Below are 14420 nucleotides of genomic sequence, written 5' to 3'. Positions count from 1 at the left end.
GGGGGCGCAGTTCCGTGAGAGTACGCGAACGATAATTCGGAGCCGCGCGGGCAGCTCAAAGGACCCGCGGGACGATATATCAATGCCCTGCTTGCGGAACAATTTCAACTATCCGCGATACACAAAGAAAAATACCAAATCGAATGCCCGGAATAGCGGCGAGCGAACTCTCTGCCCCCCCCCCTCCGGCGCTTACCTCTCGTGCCACCCCTTGGCCTTCCTCCGTCGCACTCTCCTTTATAGACACTCGATGCACCCCTGCTCCTTCCCTGCCGTGCTCTCTCTCTCTCTCTCTCTCTCTCTCTCTCTCTCCGTAGATACGTTCCTGCTGGACTGGCTGCAATGCCAATGGACTACCACGTACTCTGTTCTCGGACCTCGAAAGCTTTACACATTCGCTCGTGCGCACGTGTGTATGTGTACGTACGTGCGAGCGCGATCGGGAATCCGGGAGAGAGGACCTACCTATCGACGGGGAATAAATTAACGAGCTGCAGGAAACTCGCGAATGTTCCGTAGGAAGACTCCTCGAGGGAACGGACGGCGACTAGAGGGAGGAAGAGCCGTTTCCGGCAGACAAGGAACAAGAAGAGTCCTTCGCACGATGTCCTAAAATGCGAATTCGATTGGACCCAGACATCGTCTGAGAAAACTTTTTGCCCGAGATTTTATTATTCGGAGAACGAGGTTTTGGTGACGAACGCGTGATCGTAAGAATAACAGTCGCCAAGAATGATCAAAGAGAAAACAGACATAAGGCACAATGTGGTGCGATTCTGTTACTTTTGTAAATTGAGCGTTTACATTCAGTCTCGTCATAAAGGTTCTCCGTGACTTTTTACAGAGAAACACAAAAATTGCGCGACTTTGGCGCAAGAGACTGCCGTTTGGCGGAAACGTAATCTTCGCGGTGTGTAGCGCGCAATGTCTTATCTGTGTCAACCTCTCAATCACGTTCGTAGAAGCCAAAGTTATCACGGACGTCGTTCCTGTCGCCAAGTTATATAGCCGAACGCACGTGTCGCGCTCGCTGACGACGACAACGACGACGATGATGACGATGAACGTCGATGTGCGGCGAGGCAGCACGGCTTCTCGTCTCGTATCTGGCGCACGGCGCGCGGCTATATGTCAATCGGGTGATGGAGCGGCGGTTTGGTTATAATTGGATCAGTTTAGTTAGGTATTGCAAATATTGGCAGCCAGGAAAGCTGCCGACCCAGTGATGAAACCTAATTGGGTAAGTCGGTCTGGCTTTGCGCCAAACGAACCGGCTCGGCTTCGAATTCTAGATACCCCGATGATGCTGTATCCACCCACCCCTGCGCTCTTTCTTCCCCTCAACCCGCCCCCAAATTCACCGCCGAATCGAACGCGCAGAATTGACACGTAAATACAACGAGCTCGGAGTTGGTGAAAATGGAAACGGACGACGAGATCGGGGATTCGTTTCGTGCTGGCCAGTTTAATTGGGGCGCCCGCGACCACACGCGACGAGACAAAATTGTATCGCGGTGAAGTGACTCGACTGAACGAACGTTCGAATATGCATTCGAGTCGCTTTTGCGACCTCTGTGAAGTTAGCACCCCAATTGCAAAATTTTGATATAATTAATAGAGTTCTGACTCTTCCCCAAAGAGTTCTAGAGTTCCTGATACGTTTTGAAAAGAGTTCCGGCGATTAAATATAAAAAATCAGGATTTGAAGATATGGGGTGCCGCCAACTTCACGTTTTTGCGAAAGGAAAATTGGTCATAACTTTTTTATTTCAAGCCGGAGCCAAAAAAGTTCTAATACTTTTCGATGGAACTCTTGTAGCGCTATTCAGAACCCTCAAGAAAATATTAAAAAGTTTTCTTCGTTTAGAAGAAATTAGAAAATTTCTCTTCTGGAAATGAAAAATCGTTAGAACTCTTTTAGTTTTGGTTTGTGCGCTTCGAGTCTTAATAATAATCGTTAGAACTCTTGAAGAGCTATCCAGAACTCTCATCAGAACTCCGAATTTGTTAAAAAAATTTTGTCAACCCGAAGGACTTAGAAATTTTCAGGTCGAGAAACTAAAATTGACGAGAACTCTTTCAGTTTTGGTTTTAGCGCTTCGACTCGGTAATACTTAAGGAGACGGGCCTCCTCACCGATTTCCTTCTAACTTTGCAATATCGTTTATTTTGATGAAAAAATACGATTGCGAGAAGGAAAATCGTCGCTCTCAACTAGAAAGAAAGTTATCACCTACTGAAAAATGACAGTTTCGGGGTTAGGAAATCTGTCATACCGGCGGTCTACGGGCGTAGCGCACACTGACTGAGCATGCGCGGTGACGTCAAAGTGCGCGAAATTAAACGCGTGTGTACTTGGAATGCAAATTAGATTCCAAATAGGTTTTCAATTCATGTGAAGCGAGGTCCCACGCAAAGTAAAGTTCTATATTGTAACTTCCACGCAGTACTTTTGGACATAGTTTGTTTGCGCGCACGCGCGCACACACACAAACTATGTCCAAAAGTACTGCGTGGAAGTTACAATATAGAACTTTACTTTGCGTGGGACCTCGCTTCACATGAATTGAAGACCTATTTGGAATCGTTTTTTTTTTATTTTTTAATAGAACATAACTTAATACATAGTGATAGAGTTCTTAATAGAGCATAAGTTAATACATAAGGAAGTACAGTGTCCAAAGTGCAATAATAAATTAGAACTTAATACAAGTAATTTCTCATTTCGCTGCCGGAAAGTATTTTACGAGAAAAATAAGCACAAAAAGTACGTCAAGAGACAATGTTCCTTCAAAGCTTCTGCAAAAGTTGATACATGGTTCGACATAATTTTTTAGTTTTAATTTTTTGAGTTCCTCGGGTCAAAAAAGGTTTTTAACAAATTCGGAGTTCTGTTGATAGTTCTGGGTAGCTCTTCAAGAGTTCTAACGATTATTATTAAGACTCGAAGCGCTAAAACCAAAACTGAAAGAGTTCTAGCGATTTTTCATTTCCAGAAGAGAAATTTTCTAATTTCTTCTAAACGAAGAAAACTTTTTAATATTTTCTTGAGGGTTCTGAATAGCGCTACAAGAGTTCCATCGAAAAGTATTAGAACTTTTTTGGCTCCGGCTTGAAATAAAAAAGTTATGACCAATTTTCCTTTCGCAAAAACGTGAAGTTGGCGGCACCCCATATCTTCAAATCCTGATTTTTTATATTTAATCGCCGGAACTCTTTTCAAAACGTATCAGGAACTCTAGAACTCTTTGGGGAAGAGCCAGAACTCTATTAATTATATCAAAATTTTGCAATTGGGGTGCTAACTTCACAGAGGTGCTTTTGCGAACACTCTGGAATAGAACCTGTAAGTTTATCGTACTCGAGAAATGAGCACCGCGGGTACTGAAAAAGAGCCGAATAATCGCTGAGTTTAAAAAAAAAACACACGATGTATCGAATGAGAACAATCGATAATAAAGTGTCCCAGATATCACATGACAATCGAGGATAGTAAGATAAATAAATTGTACTATTTTTATCATACAGAAACTCGGAATTATATTTTCAATCATTTCAACATCGTTCCAGATTTCACGCTGCTTCAGCGATACGTCTATCAGGCTATCAACATTTCCCGGATGCGATTTAAAAAGCTTGCAACATTCAAACTCTTGAATAAATAATATCACGATAAAGCGACGGTACAATCCGAATATTCAAGCTTTGAATATTCAATCACCCCCAAGCCAGTGATCGATTGATCAAATTTATTCGAAACATTAAATATCCAAAATTGTAGAATTTATTCGAAATTCGAGGATGGAATAATCTAGCTATCTTCCTGCATGTTCCTGATCACGATCTGAATCGGTGCTTTTCGCCGTCCAACGACATTACCTCTTCTCTCTCGTCTCTCTCGTATAATATAATACTCCCGAAACATATTTCGGTGCGGGGTGAACGAACCGAAGGAAAGCGACGCGCGACGTGTCCGTCGTTACAATGCACTGTGCATTGTAAACGAGCCGGGCGACAAGTGTGCACTCTCGGCAGTAGTGTTGACCTTTCAATGATGCTAAGCCGCCGCCGCCCGCCCGCTCGCCACCGCTCGCCGTTTTGCCATTACACGCTCGGCCGACGCAGAACACATGTGGGCCACATCAGTCAGGTCGGCCGGGGATTTGATCGTTTTCAAAAGCGCGCTAAACACCCGGATATTTTACAGCTTTCGAGTGCAACCGCGTCTCCTACACGCTTTGTCACCTCACGATTTTTACGCTCGCCACAAACGCTCGGCGAATGACCGGGGCGCGTTCTGTCGTTTCAACGGTAACAATTATCTCACTGTTGAGGCGGGCAAGTGGACATCCGATTAAACGTCATGGTTTCCAAATGGATTACCGTTATATTTTTATCCGCGTAGGACGTTGATGGCTTTGTAGCATCTGGTTTACAAATGAAACCAAAGGTTGTAAATTGTTTGCGAAAATATATAAATGAACGATTCAAAAATCGCCGCGATACAGATTTAGCGGTTTAGCGTATATGTAGCGACAGTTATTGCTCTGCCAAGATAATTGACAGATGTCTCTACAATTAGGCGTCAAACATCGCTATAAATACATTAAGATTACAACCGTCGATTTCAAAACATTCCGCTTTTGGATCACGTAAAGCCAAAAACTGTTTCTTCAAAAATAGAAATACAAAATCACGCGAATAGAGCGCAGAAATAAGAATTTGATGCGGGCAAAAGTTGAATAGTTCATCTTGGCGAAAATCATCGTCGATGTAAGTCCTGTGAAGCAATGTAAGTTCTTCAAGGTGTTCTTAGGACACGCCGTACAATGTAGTTGGCCAACAAGAAATTATTTTTGCAGCGACAATGTTATACAAGCGCCTCGCTAATTGTAAGTTAAGCGCGGTCTTTCGCGCTCGCTCGCACGCGCACTCATATGTAAAATTATTTCATTTTTCATTGCGACGCGGTCGACATGAACCGCCATTTCGACGTGACGACGGCATCGCTGCGAGAAACTGGAGTAACGTGTCGGACGGAGTTCGTAAACGACGGAGGTCGCGACAAGTTCGAGGTTAATCGTTCGTTTGGCAAGGCTCGCCTGTTGCCGCGCCGTGCGCCTCCAAGTTGCCGCCCACGTTATGTAAGGCTGACTAAAGAGTGCCCGGCATCGCCTCATCCTTCTCTCTCGCTCAAAAAGAGCGCGATAATTCTCGGCGGGACGAGTCGCGATGTCCCACGGTGCTTTTCTCTAGCGAAAAATAGCGAAAAATTGAGCGAGCGACGAAAATACAGCCGCGGGAACACGGGTTCGCGCTTATCGGACGAGGTCGAGGCTCGTCTCCGGAGAATTCGTAAGCTACACCATAAAAACAATGGTATCCTATAACTACTCGTCTAACATCGCAGTCGCGCTTTGTGTCTGCAACTAGAGTACCGCTAACCGACGTTTGCGTAGGGTCTTATCGCATTTTCTCTCATCAATCAAAGCGACTCTGTAATCAAGCTAAGGTTGACTCATTTCAGCAATTTCGGGATGAACTTACATTAAAAAATTTAAGCTTGGGAGAAAAGCCACTGTCGCTGCAAATTCTCGTTTAATCACACTTTCTCTTACATTTCTTTTCCGAAATTTCGAATTCCAAGAAGAGAAAGAGAGGGAAACCGTGACGAAACCGTAGCACGTAAACTACAGCCGCGCTCGTCAGAAGCGTAAAACCGAACGATTATTTCGACAAGTGTTTCGAGACGTGGAGCGCGTTTTAGCGCTTTCGTGCGTCGGCGACAGAGAACGAATAAACGAGCGACACGCGTGAAAGGGAAGATGAGCGCTATATCGAGCTACGTGTACACGTGCGCGCGGATATTCGTCGTATACATATGTATAGGCTGACGAACCGCTCACATGAACGGAGGGTCCAACGGCTGATACGGCCCCGATGAATAATTCACGAAGAACGAGTGAGCGTGAAGCCACACGCGGGGCCCCATGATCAGGCTCTCCACCGTCGCGAGGATAGGACGTGGGCCCGCGCAACCTTTACATGGCCATTATGGAGCTGTGTTATTATTCTCTCCTCGCGCCGAAATATTCCCGCGCGTCGCGGATGCCGAAAACGCCCGGGGATGTAGGGGAGGAGGACTTCCCGCCGAATTTCGGGGAATCGGTTTCGCTACCGCGATGAAGACGCACGTGCAATCTGATCGTCATTACGGTCCCGATGCGTGGTATTGACGATTAAGGCAGACGAGGTGTATCGTTAAAAGGAAGGAGATATATTTGAATATACGAGAGTGCGTTCCGCTCGTTAACGTTCCATTATGCGTTTCCGAGACGAGTGCCACTGAATGAAAATTATGATTTGCGAATACCGCGACCGTCCGAGGCAAATAAACGTATTACGACATTCAAAGCGGGACACCGAAAACTCGAGCTTTCCGTCTCGCGACTTTCGGTCGCGTCATCTAAATACGCGTCGGTTCTTTGATCGACGCGCTTTCTTGGGTGTCTTATTGGGGGTATATAAATAAAGTCTACCCCTCGCGTAACGTGCATGTTATTTACTGACTATTTTTATTCCAGTTCAAAGTAGGGTCCCGACTGGCAAACTCGCGTGGTACGTCATGTTTTGCATTCGAGAGTGTATTTCTCTATTCGTACTCTATTCTTTATAGATGCTTTAAATTTTGTGCAGAGAGAAGAATAAAGTAACAAGTATAAGACGAGAATCTCAAATCTGTATTATAAATTGATATTGTACACGTTCAGGAGATGCGAGAGTTATAAAACAAATCAAAAATATTGACATACCATATTGTCATGTAATTTTTAGAACGTCTCACGTAAGCATACGTCACAAACTTCTTGATCTGATACTATCGATAAAAGCAACATAAATAATAAAGTGCAAATTGTCGTAGCGGCAGGAAATATTCACAACTTCTTTCTTTCGACTCGCGAGCTCGAGAATGACGATTCTAACTGACACGGCAATGTTGGAAGCGTTTAATCCGACACCGTCTGCCAACACCAACGCAGCAAGATAAGAGAGGAAAGGAGAGACGATGGGAGGGAATGAGCAAGAACGAGCCGAAGTGTGCATTGAGCCACGGATTACCGCAGTCGTGTACTCAGTTTTCAGACTAACAGGTGAACCTCGGTAACTTAATCTTTTCCTGCTCGCCTATATATATTTTCCTCATACTTTCCGCACGCATCGACGCGCGTGCGTGTATATGCATCAACGGGCCCGATCGAGCCTCACGTCCATCAAGCTTCAACGTTTCACGCGTTTCAGCCTGCACTTTTTACGCAGCATCTGCCTAGGAAACTCGAAGGCTCGATATTTTTAACGTGAATCGAAGAAGAAATGTGTATTATATATTATGTATGTGAAACGGCGCGTATACTCGTGGAAAGTGCAGTCAATGAACTGAAATTGAATTAATTGACAATGTAGTCTGAAGAAATCGATATCCTTAATAGGCAAGTTTGCCGATATCGACGTATTACACGTGAAATTCTAGACTTGTATTTTTCCAGCAGTTGTTCAGAAGGATGGTGATGATATTACATAACGGTATAACTGAAATATAACGCGTTGGTTTGATGCAACCGTACTTTGTGATGGGCAATAATCGCGTGGCCGATTCCGCTGCAAATCGGAGTGGTAACGTGTCGCGAGGACGAATGCTCGGGAGACGGACTCGAGATATTAATGCCGCGAATATCTAAATATAAGTGGACGGTCTGAGAAACGTCGCCGTCGCGCGATTACGTATTCGTTGCTTCTCCTTTTCTTTTTTTCCTCTCTTCTTGCCCAGCGACGTCGATACGGCGCGAGGATCACATTAAGTCGGCTCCCCTCCCGATATCAATTAGAGGGATACACGATGCGGAAATGTCACGCTTGCTCCTGCTGGGTGCAAAGTGACGGATTTACGAGGAGGGTACCGCGCACATAAATGAGACGGAATCGCGCGACAATCATCGTTTAAAATACGTCGTAGCTCGGAAGGGCTCGAAAACAGGTATTCACGGAAGTGAACGAAACTAGCTCGACCTGTCGAGCCAGTCTAAGGATAATTATGATGTTTCACGATAGCGAAAGTATCGTCGTTTCTCTTTTGATGCGAATTTTCGCCACTTCATTACTTCATCGTCGATATGTAAATATCAATATCCAAAAGACAATAAAATGCATCATCAACCAACTCAAAACACTGAATAATGATATTAATAATCATCGATCATTAAACTTAAGCACGCACGCATGCTTAAATATTCGACGACAAGTGAACAAAGATATGAATAACTTATTTAATTTAAGTAACTCGACGAACAATTTTTTTCTCGATAAAGAGAGGAGGAGAAAAAGAGAGAAAAGAAAAGACCGGACGGTTTCGGCCGATGGTTAACTCGTATCGCGTCTTGCTCGAACGTACACGGGGATAATTCTTCGGAAGCAACCGACCGTTGGAAGAGGGAGAGGAGAGAAAAGGAGAGGAGAAAAACGGTGCGTCAGCTCCCGCCAGAAATAACGTGGATAAACTTAGACGGCCCTCCGTCCAAGAGAACCAACCAAACCCGAAGACTCCGAGAGCCAGACTCGAGTCCTAATGAAACCGCTCGCGAGGGTTTGCTTGTTCAGGATCACGCGCGTCCTTATCACCGCTTGAGTCGTCGGAAAATGGACAGCAGAGATTTTTACTCTCGCGGTGAGCACGAGTAAAAAAAGATAGTCAGTAATTATTGGAGAAATATAAAGTACAGCGACGTGTAACTCAGCATGTATCGTTTCTCATCTCATTAAAGCTGACTGATCAATTTTAATGACTGTAATTATGACATGTCACGCATTAAAAGTATCCTTAAATTATTCCTTTGCGCGTTTTATTTTCTTCAGAAAACGTCACTTGGATTAATCAATTGCAAATTTCCACTTAATCGGTTGTGATTGATATTTAACGTGATTTAATGTGATTTATTAATAGAATTAATAGAATATTAATAGAATTATATTCCGAGTTTTTTTTCGCTTACTTATTTTAATTATCCGCATTGATTTATCGGCAACCTCTTAGCACATCGTAAAAAAATGTCATAAAAAAGAGAGAGACAGCTAATTAGAATTGTAGAAGTAGGAAAAATCGTTCGAGAGATTGCGGAAAGACGCAAAGAAAACCACGTTACGTCCATCTGCCCAGCGCGGTGCGGACGACGCGCTGATAAATTTACAATCCGTACACGGTCCTATGAACGCGAGCTATACCGTCGGAAATAAATCCATCCCTGCGTAAAAATAAAACTGGAACGAGGAGTCGCAGCATACGAGCCACTAAAAGAGAGAGAGAGAGAAAGACCGGACACGGGCGTTATGATAAACCGTGCGCGCGCGAGCGAAGCAAAGGGAGCATCGCAAAAGAAGTGAAGAAGGGGCGAATTAGTGCGCGAACGGAAAGTACCGTTTCACGAACGCCGGTCTGTGGTCTGTTACGTCAACGAAGAGCAACGTAGAAATAAGAGCAAACCACAAAAGTGCGTTCTCAAACGATCGAGATCATTGAATTATCTCGCGAATGATAGTTATATAAAAGGAAACGGGATTACGAGTACCAAATGCATAAATAGTACAAATAACAAGTACAAAATCAACGCCAGTTTCGTGACTAATGACCATGTTGACATGGATGGACGGGCGGATGGCACACTGTGTGACAAATCAAGCACCGAGCTAGAGGACGAAGTAAGAACGAGTATCGGGGGAGAAGGAGGGCATGGAAGAAGTAAGCGAATGAGCTATCTCGGTAGGAACATGACGCAAACGCTAATGACTGCTGCGTTAATCTAATCCGGTCCAGGGACCAATAATAACACATGAAAATGACACTATATTCCGGAGTCCGATTACGAAGTGCTCCTTCTCAGAAGCGTCGTAAGGGACACCGGAAGAGAGAAGAGAAGTAACTAAGCCGGTGGTCGGTATTTTAAGTGCGAACGATAAAATTTGTGAACATCGCTGCTGCAACAAATGAGACTGCAAGTCTGCAGAGTTTCGCAGAGTTTAAAAAATAAATACTACGAATGAGAATGTCGAGAAAATTTAGAAAGGTAGCGAAAGATAGAAAAGATAAAATTTCTTGTATAGTATATTTAACCATTTTAATAAATTTCTTTCCGGTTTATTAAAAGTTATTAAAATATTTAAATATAATAAAAATTTTAATATTTTTCTCATTTTTATACATCAAACACGCGTGTAAAATTATACGATTACGAGTTGTGTTTTCCTGATCGGCTTCCAAAAAGATCCGCGGTCCGTTGAAATCGGAAAATCCAGCTACGCCAATTCCCAAAATTGACCGAATTGGATCGATAAAAGGCAGCGGTATATATCCTCGTGTGTAAGCAAATAATAGTTTAGTGGAGTAGCGAGCAACAGTGTGGAACTTTGAACACGTGTACTTCTAAACCGGTTGAATGTGCGTGGAGAGTCGAAACGGCACGTAAACTTTGTGAATCTTCGTCGGCGGGGAAATCGTCGGGGTAATGGTAATTAAAGTGTCGCATCGCACGAGCGTAGGCCATCAAGTAGACGACCGCTGTAATTTCTGGACGGTTACCATCGCGCGGCGCGATTTTGGTACAGTTCCAAGCGTAGGTGAGCGGCCTTCGTGGAACTCGCGAATGTAAGATTATTATTCGTTCACGGTTAACAATTATTCCTAGAAATTCTCGTCGTTCACCCACTTCGCATCGAGTTCGAAACGGCGAAGACACAGATACGCGTTGTCATCGATGCCATCTCGGTCTTTGCTAGAACACGAGACGCAAATGTACAATAAGCGCAAATGAAAAGTTATAATTACAATGTTCGCTGGCACAATGGCCGATTAACAATAAGAGACGCGCGCAATTGGGTTATTCGGACACGTTACAGCGCAGCGCGATTACTCTGACGCTATTAAAATTAATTCAGCTCCATTGTCGAGGGTAAGACCTGCACCTATCACTCAGCTTTATCTGCTTTTTACCGGTTCAACAATGGGACATAACATGGCACTCGTTCGTACTACGGGGGATGTAACGGTTTAATGTTCACCGGGCCAAAGGACATCGTCGAAAATTCTCGGAGCATCGATCGACGGCGCGATCGTGATCGTGATCGTAATTCGCGGAGCGAAAAATAACACGGAGCGCAATCGAAGGGCTGACGTAATCCCGTGTCCGTCGTTGGAAAACTGCCGAGCAAAGAAACATTGTTTGCATGAATATACGCCTCTGAGTCTTTTTAATTAACCTTGCGGTTTCCGGAGAAGAGCCTCCGACATGTGCCAGCAAACAATGACGATTTAACATATCCGCATGGCACGCGCGGCAACGAATCTGCAGAAAGCTGGTAGTTCGTGACGATTACGTGCGGCTTTCGCGCAGCCTGTGATTAAATACCATTTCGTCGAGGGACCGCAGGCCGGTAAATCTGTAAAAGTGCAGTGTCGAATCGAACGGTAGATGGACGAGTGCGATTACCGCGACCGTAACGATCTTTGTATTTTCCGCAGAGCGCGCGTGAACGATGATTGCATAAAATATATTACGTATACGTATATAGTTGCAACTCGCGTGATTTTCTTCGTATTTTCTTACCGAACAAAGCGAGAAACAGAGAGAAAAAGACTACTACAGAAACGGACTACCTGTTACATTTCCATCGAGGTCGAAAGTTGATTGTACACTATACATTCGCGCGCGCGCGCACACATGTGTATGTACACAACGGCGGTCCGACATGCGATGGATTATGCAGCGTGCACTTAGAAAGTTCCCCTCGTAGGTGATTTTCCACGGTGAACTCAGGTAAAGCGCACGGATCGGTCCCGTGCGCACTGAAGAAACCCTGACACGTTCACCGACATCCATAAAGCTCCAAGCACGACGAGCCGCACGAACGAATCGTGATACTGGCAGTCTCAAAGTAGGTAAGCTAGTAAGTTCGAAAATTAGAAAAATTTTGGGGGGAAAAACTTGCGCTCTCGTATACGTATTTTACTTATTTTTAAAACAGATGAAAAGAAAACAGGAAAAAGAAAGTAAAAATCGTCGGCAAAAAGGCAAATAATCATCTTCGAGTATATACATCTTCGTTTCATTCTGATGTGCGAACGAAATAATAATTTTTTTACACGTGCGCGCTTCTTTTTTTCTCTCTCGTTCCTCAAGGTTGCGCTTCCCGAATTTTATTGTTCGACACGTTCTCTCGGGGAATTCGCTATCGCCACGCTACGAGTATTAATCAACATGGTCCCGGACGATGCGTAATTCAACAAGGCGGGGAAGTGCGCGGGTGGATCTTGCGTTGCTCTCATTGTTCATTAAAACCGGGGGAAACGACGTCGTAAACGTGCCCACGAAACGTTGGGATGACCGGGACGCTGCAATTTCCATTCGTGCGTGTTAATGCTATACCGTCGTCGTCCTCGACGACGAGGGCGACGACGAGAACAACGTTGGTGGTAACAATCGTGAAAGAAGAACGGAGAGAGAGAGAGAGAGAGAGAGAGGAAAAACATGGAAGATCCTAGTAAACACCAGACCGTAACTGTAAAACTCGTTTCCAACGCGTTTCGCTTGCCTCGATCGAATTTCCGCGTAGATTGTGCGAATACACGTTGCAAGGAATTAATTAAGACATGAAACAATATATGGATCGAATCTAATAGCGATTATGTATAATGAACCGAGTATAATTTAATTTATTCTCCCGATAGAACACGATGCATCACTTATTTACATTTTTTACATTTTTGTGTGCACAGTACTTTCGGAATTATTCGTTGAACGATTTATGTATTTCTAATGACGGAGAAATAAACGGTGATAAGTCTAAATAAATGTTTTAGTAGACTGATTTCTCTCCACATTAATTCATCATCATTTGCAGATGAAGGGAAAAGGCAAAAGGCTTTTTACACGGAAGGATGCGGAAGCGGGAGTTTTCCATGCGGAAGCCCTGTCGAGTTGAATAGCGAATCTTGAATCTACGTTACTCACGAAGACGGGAAAGAAGACGAGGCGGGAGCGGACGGCAGGGACGGAAAAAGAAGGCGAAGCAATTTAATTTTTCTGCAGCGCGCGCGGAAGGTTCTATATCGCATCGGAGGAAGAGACGCGACGTGTCGCGGTTTATTACATTTTTCCTCTCCTAGTCAACGAACTAATGGACCGTTGGAAATAGTGCCGAGGCTATAAGCTTCTATTCATCCTTGGAATAAAATTGGCACCATCTCGCCGGCAGTGTCGTCTCACTTCGACTCTCGGCTTCCCGTCTCGTCAGGTAGAGACGACCTATTACATCGCCGCGCGTCAAATATCTCACGTTCAAGAATCTTCCGGTAATTTCCGGAGAAATAATCGAAGTGATTTCGCATCTCACGCATCCTTCAAATGCGAACATTTATTTACCTTGTAAACCAGTACTTGGAACGTTACAAATTTCGCTTTATGCCAACAATATTGTTAAATCGTTCTGATGATTGATAACTCTCTAGATATCAAAATTATTTCACAAATCATGTCTGTGTGTCACGTTTTAAAAATTATTCAACACGAATTGAATAACAAATTGTCGATTCAATTGCGCACCGCATAGTTAGAGCCGCGACGTGAAAACAAAAGAATGCAGCTTTGCGAAGAATTAAAAGTGAGCTACGAGAGGATGGGAGACTGTCCGGAAAACTCCAACTTTCCAAATCCCACGATCCAATCATACATGACACCCAAGCGAGAAATTATCTACGAGACAAGAGAGGAAACGAGCAATAAAACATTTATGACAATCTTCTCGCGCTGAAATATTTCTATATCGTGCGTGTTTTAACGGTGCGGGTTTCACGCACCTGTGCGTGTGTACGTACGCTCGCGCACGTAAACCGCAAGACTTCTTCAACGCAACAAGGAACTTCTCGATCGCCTTGGCGAATTGCTCGCACGCTGACCTCGCGCCGATCGAAATCGCTCCTAAGACCACCAACTCATACGAGAAATCTAGCGTGACTTCCTGCAGATATTTCAACTTTCTAGTTAACCGGTCGACCTGCCGATACCCGCGCGCGACTCGCGGCGCGTTAAATCACATCTCTTAGTGGGGCCGATAAGAAGCGGCCATTGTACAGCGGCAAGAATCGTTGTTTATATCCTTGCGACCCTGCTCTCGTACCAGCGTCGATCGGCATGCCTGTCGATCCTCCTGAGCTTTCTAGAAAATATCAAGCGACAATTAGCAGCTGTTCGGAGAATACGGCGGCGGGATATCGGCCGGAGGTCGTCACGACGAGAAATCCGCTATCGAGCGAGACTTTTTCGCGCTCCCGGGACTTTCTAGTCGATTGATCCGCGGCGATTAACCCTACGCGCCGCGCG

General features: G+C 44.5%; 1 protein-coding gene and 1 long non-coding RNA gene across 6 annotated transcripts in view; one reads left to right on the top strand and one right to left on the bottom strand.

Moving 5' to 3' along the window:
* The window catches only part of LOC105279153 (protein scalloped), a 142559-nt gene that overhangs the window by 116060 nt on the left and 12079 nt on the right, over window positions 1-14420 (bottom strand). The window lies entirely within an intron of this gene.
* Window positions 2594-13832, top strand: LOC109610959. Its single transcript, XR_002193261.2, has 2 exons — window positions 2594-7151; window positions 12943-13832. It is a non-coding gene; the product is annotated as an uncharacterized LOC109610959 (long non-coding RNA).

This window comes from Ooceraea biroi, chromosome 2, assembly GCF_003672135.1.
Source record: "Ooceraea biroi isolate clonal line C1 chromosome 2, Obir_v5.4, whole genome shotgun sequence".
Lineage (NCBI taxonomy): Eukaryota > Metazoa > Arthropoda > Insecta > Hymenoptera > Formicidae > Ooceraea > Ooceraea biroi.
Note: the sequence above shows the minus strand (reverse complement) of the source record. Positions and strands in the feature narration are given on the sequence as shown.